General features: G+C 31.4%; 1 protein-coding gene across 25 annotated transcripts in view; it reads left to right on the forward strand.

Moving 5' to 3' along the window:
• The window catches only part of LOC127788477 (uncharacterized), a 184,083-nt gene extending 178,696 nt beyond the window's left edge, over positions 1-5,387 (forward strand). For 23 of the 25 annotated variants that reach the window (XR_008020407.1, XM_052316808.1, XM_052316812.1 and 20 more), the window contains 2 exons: positions 130-209; positions 5,031-5,387. The gene's annotated coding sequence lies outside the window, so the exon portion shown is untranslated. The remainder of the gene's footprint in view (positions 1-129; positions 210-5,030) is intronic. The other 2 variants (XR_008020403.1, XR_008020406.1) reach the window with 1 other exon arrangement.
• Positions 5,388-6,000: the final 613 nt, after the last annotated feature.

The following is a 6,000-nucleotide window of genomic DNA, read 5'->3' on the forward strand; positions in this document are numbered from 1 at the left end:
ACTTGGCTGCGATTGTGTTACCCAGAATTTTTTTTTTTTATTGTTGCTCTTGTTGGATCTTTTGTCTAATAACTCCAGGAAGTGTGGAAAACATTTACTTAAGTTTATTTATCTAATTCTCTCTTCCAGATTCCATCAAACAAAGAGAAAGAAGCAGCCAAATTTCCTCATGACTTGGACCTCATACAATGGCCTCCATTCTTAGCAAGGTTTGTTCTTTTTTATCAATATTTTATTAAAAATTGAAGTGTTTTTAGATAAACTAATTATATAAACATGCAATTTAGTTTCAATCAACTATAGTAGGTTAAGAGGTCCTAAAATTAACCTTTTATCTAACAAGTTAAGTTTTTAGATGAAATGATGGTTAATAATTCAATAATAGGAATAAACAAAAAGGAAATCAATAATGTGTAGGATAGTGAAAAACATTTACTATTTAGTAAAGGGTATCCCCCTAGTACATGAGGTTCTTTGCTCTGTGAGAGCTTGGGCTTTTGGGACGGTGGTCTTTGTATGCAACCATACACTTGCTTTCAAAGTGGTGGTTTTTTGACCTTCCACTCACAAAAGAGCTTATTTCTCTTTGCTATCAAGGCTCACACTCATATTACTAAACAGCAATATTATGAAAAAGGTATCCATACCAACACTGCATGATGTCATGTGCAACTCCAGAATAAGTGGAAAATACCATACGTACATTAGATTTGAAGAAAAATGAGATCCTGCCTAATTTAGCATGTAGTATATGTGTGGACAATTAGATCATGCAATTCATGTTCATCAACTGCTCAAACTCCTTGTTTTCCCGCTATAATTCCCACAAATCACATGTGACTAAAACCTTCTTTGCCAATATTAGATTTAGGCATTGCACCATGCAGGTGCATGTATCAGATCTCACCTCGCATCTCCTCTCCAAATCTCCATGTGAGAACATTTTGTATCTCCTAATAAAATGGGGGAAAAAAATCCTCACCTAGCAGTAGCCAAGTCCCAAGCCTCCACACAATTTTCCATGATAGCAACTAATTGTTGGAGCTAGATCCGGGATGCCTTTAGTCCCATCCTCCCAGGGAATGCCTCGACCAAAGGGTGCCTCCATTTATGCAAGATTTTATATTCTCTAACTATCCAAAGCCAACCACTATCTGCTCTCTTTGGCATCTCAATTGGGTAAATATCCACTCGGAATCTTCTTATAGCCAATCATAATAGCATAATCAGCTAGGCATCTACTCAAAGCAGATTTTCTTGGCATCTCTAGTAACTGCCCATAATTAACTCATTTCTTAGTACCACAGGTTTACCATAGCTTGGCATATCCACTGGATGTTATGGGTTTTGTTGTGGTGTGGTTGTCATGACGGCACTAAAAAATCTACATCCCACCCAATCATTGAGATAAGGCACTGAAAAGACATAAGTAATTATTTTTATAAAGTTAGTCACTGTTTCTTTTTCCTTTTTAAAAAAATTATTTTTCAAAAATCATATAATTATTTTAAAAGATTAAGACAAAACTGTCGACTTGTCCAAATAAGCTGTTGACTGAAGGGGCATAAATCCCCAAGAGATCCTAAACTAAACAAAGAATGAGATGCTAAAATCACACCCCCTAGTGACAGCAGGATTCACTACCAAGTACAATGAGAATTTAGAACTTCCAAATAGTCAGCCAATTTTATCATTTGTTGACAATTTTTTTCTGATAAATTAAAACAACTAATTTTTGCAGGCATTAAATGTTCTTAATAGCTTCATCAAGGGTTCATTTGTTTCAAATATGGGAAAAAGTTATAAATACAGTCCAAGTCCAAGAAAGCACGAGAGAATATGAGAATATTAATGAAATAGTGCAAGCATCATAGTCATATCTTCTTTTTCAAATGTTCATTTTATTTATATTTTTCTCTCAAAAGATTATATATATATCAAATTATTTTGTTTTAGCCTTTATTTATATATTTAAGAGATTTTGTAATTGAGAGATTTATCAGTATTGTATATTGTATATTGTATATTGTCTAGCAAAATTGCTAAAGGGGTTATTTTATATAAGTAAGAGATTGTATTTATTTAATTGGTTGTTAGAGGGTTATTTGTGTTCAAGTGGGAAATTTTAGTAAATTTGAAAATTCTTAGGTCCATTTGATTGTAAGGGTGAAATTTGAGTGGAAATAAAATGAGTTACAGAGAAATGAATTACTTAGAATTAAATTCTAAATGAATTACCTAGAATTAAATTCTAAAGAAAATATCAATTAAAAGTGTTTGATTGGCTTAATTTTTTATCTAAAAATTGTTATAATTTTTCAACTTTTGGTATTTGATTGTTATAATTTTTCATAAAAATAATTATATATATATAGATAATTAATAAATACACAAATTAATAATCAATACATAACTCATTCTTAGCCATAATTTCCCTTTATAGCTCTAGCCGCTGTCGTTCCCCTTTCTTGTTGCAAATCGAAGGTTTCCCTCCTGTCTAGAAAATAATTTCTCTCCCCCTTCCCAAGATTTCATTTTCCAACAAAAGTGAGAAAAGAGTGTTAGGTGACCCTCAAGTGAGAATTTAATTTACTTAAAAAATTAAGCAATCAAACACTACAAAAGTTAGAATTTAGATGGAAAATAATTATTTTTTATAAAAAATGTGGTCAATTCAATAGGCCTTAGTGGAAAGTTAAAGATATTTTTAACACATAAAATTAATTCGATTTATTATTCCATGTTTATAATATTTTTATTTAATTTTTTTAATTAATTTAAAAGTCTTTTAATTATTTAATTATTTTTTTAATTTAATTATTTTTTAATTATATGATAAAATATTAAATTTTAAATAAATAATATAATTTAAATTTATTAATAAATTATAAAAGAAGTACTAAAAAAATATTACTTAATACAAAAATATCTTAAGACAGAAATTAATAAGTAAGACATAAAACAGAAAAGTTTTTGAAAATCTGCATTCCCTCCATCCAAATAGTGGGAATCAAAATCTGCATTCCCTCCATCCAAATCTTTCTCCCAATATTATATTTATATAATAAAATAGAAAAGTTTTTAAAAATGTTTCAAAGGAGAGATTTTAATAGCTAGGATCATTTTTGATACATTTGATGGCTGGGATTAAATTTTTTCTTGCCCACAGTTCATAGCTCCCTCTGTCTTTCTCTCTCTCCCTCCCACCCACCCACCCACCCACTCCCTCCCTACCTCTCTATCTTCCTTTCTCTTTATTTCTCTCACAGACGCACCCACCCACGCCTCTCTCTCTTTCCCCCGCTCTCTTTCTCTCTCTTTCATAGATGTGTGTGTGTTTATATACTAACTCTATGTGTATCTGTGTGTATATTATAGATACACACAGGCACAAGTGTTCTCCCTAACCCTCTCTCTCTATAGATCTGATGCGTGTTTTCCCCTCTTTTGTTGCTCATACCATTTTGGTGCTGATTTTTCTACCTTTTTGTTGGCTGATATGCCTTCTTATTTTTGTTGGGTTCTGGGTCTTTTCCATTTCTTCGCAACTATCTGGTGGAAGAATGTGTTGGCTACTTGGCGAGTTGAGACGAACATTCCACGGTTCACTTCGATTTTCTCGGACTTCAAAGTTTGGACTGCTTGAGAAATCATCGCCATCACTATCATCTAAAAAATTCTCATTTGGGTTGTCAGTGAATCCAACTGGCATATCATTCACTACCGTGTCTCCTACAAATCATCTAAAAAATTCTCATTTGTTGAAGTTGTTGTGAAGATTGGTTTCTCCTACAAATCGAAACTTCATTAGTTTTCTAGAATACAACCAAGAAAAAACAGATTTGATGTACAACATTGTGATATTTGCGTCTCTTTGACTAATATTTGAAGTGGGGTTGCTTGATTTTACTCTTGCTCCAGCTTCTATGCGGGTTTTCTGTTGATTCTTTGCTTGATTGTTTGTGGGTTCTCAGTTGAAATTGTCTATTATGTAGTTTATTACGAAATTGAAAGTTGCAAATCCAATTTTAATTAAGATCTAGGGTTGTGCACTAATGCTTCTCTTGGAATGATCGAAAAAGTTGGAAGCTAAAAGCAAACTTATTCGATGCAAATTACAATCTCTACCTTTATGGGTACATTACATTCACTTGATTTTGAGTGAATATCCATATTTAAAAAAAAAAAAAAAAGACTTGATTTTGAGTGAATATCCATATTTTAAAAAAAGAAGAAGAAGAAAACGGTAAAAGAGAGACATAATATATGGTGTAAAATAAGAAATATAATTTATTAAAAAAAAGAGTTAAAATGAGGGTGATGTACTTAAAAAAAAATCTCCTACAATTCACTCTCTTTAACTAATACAATACATGCTAATGTCTAATAGATTAAGAAAGAAAACTAAGAATAAAGAGAAAGGTAATAGGATTATAGGAGGACTGAAGTGAAGAGTGCTTCTCAAAACCATAAGAAAATGACTCCCCTTGGAATTTTCTGCTCTTTCTTCACATTGCTATAATGAATGAAGTTTGGAAGTGAAGAAACCTATATCAAAAATAATATGTTAAAGAAACCTAATGAATAATATGTAAACTTATCTCATAGAAGATTTAAATTCATCGTTATCAATGGGGTTTTAAGTAAAAGAAACCTAATGAATGATATATATTTTAAATTGTTTATGCATAGAAGATTAAGCAAATTAAGATTCAAGAAATTAAGTAAATGGACCTTTAGATAGATCCCATTCTAGATTATAAGTAAAAATTGTCCATAAATTATTCAAAATGTTACGTATCCCCTGTTTACGTAAAGAATAATTAATTACTTTTTAATTTCGTAACGTAGGTTAAATTAATTATATTTGTGTTTTGAAAGGAGTTTCCTTTTTAATCTTGAAAGCCAAAGCAACATAACTACGCAAGTCTGAAGCCTTCAAATTTACTATATACATATTAAGACCCACTCAAATGATTAATAATGAGCACATTATTTAAAATTGAGATCTCAAGAGTCGTAGCTTGCAGGTTTGGCTTGGTTGCTAGGTGATGGTGAGTTCCAAAAGCTCAAAGAATCCAATATTCGAGAACACAAGAGTTCCCGACTGTGAGCAGTAGGGAACCCAAGGTTCTCCAACCTTGAACTAGGGTTACCCCCGGTTGATGGTCGCAGCCATGGCGACGGTTGGTATGTATTGTTTAATATTTAATTTATTCAAATTATAGAATGATGTATTTTATTATATAAATTTAGTATTTTTTATTATAAAACGTCAATAAGTATACAATAATTTTAATTTCTATTTTTTGTTCAAGTGTTTACAAATTTTGTTTTACTTTCTCTTATATTTTGATTTGTAATATTAGTAAACATTATAAATCTTATGTGTTTTCTTTTTTATTTGAGCTTTATAGAGTGTTTAATATAAGTAAAATTATTATAACATAATACGTATAAATTATTTACACCATATCTTTAGGCATGGGTATACGCTAGTTATATAATAAAACTAGATGATTTTTGAAAATGTCTAAAAAGAAACATTTCAATGGCTAAGATCATTTCTGATACATTTGATGGCTGTGATTAAAATATTTTTCGCCCACCCACAAGCTAATACATATATACACGCACCCATCCACCCACAATGGCCGATTCTCTCTCTCTATACATCACACATACCCATCCACCCACAATACATATCTATATATACAGAGAGCAAGCCTCGCACACAAGCTAATACATATATACACACCCACCCACAACTCTCTCTCTATACATCACACACATACCCACCCACCCACAATACATACATAGACATATATATATATATACATAAAGAGAGAGCAAGCCCCACACACAGGCTAATACATATATACATGCCCACCCACTCACAATGGTCGATATATATATAAGAGAGCAAGCGGTGGTCGATAATATGGCTAGAAAAATTAAAATAACTAGTTTTTGTAGACATTAAATGCTCTTAATAGCTTA

Source organism: Diospyros lotus, chromosome 13 (genome assembly GCF_014633365.1).
Source record: "Diospyros lotus cultivar Yz01 chromosome 13, ASM1463336v1, whole genome shotgun sequence".
NCBI classification, from domain to species: Eukaryota; Viridiplantae; Streptophyta; class Magnoliopsida; order Ericales; family Ebenaceae; genus Diospyros; species Diospyros lotus.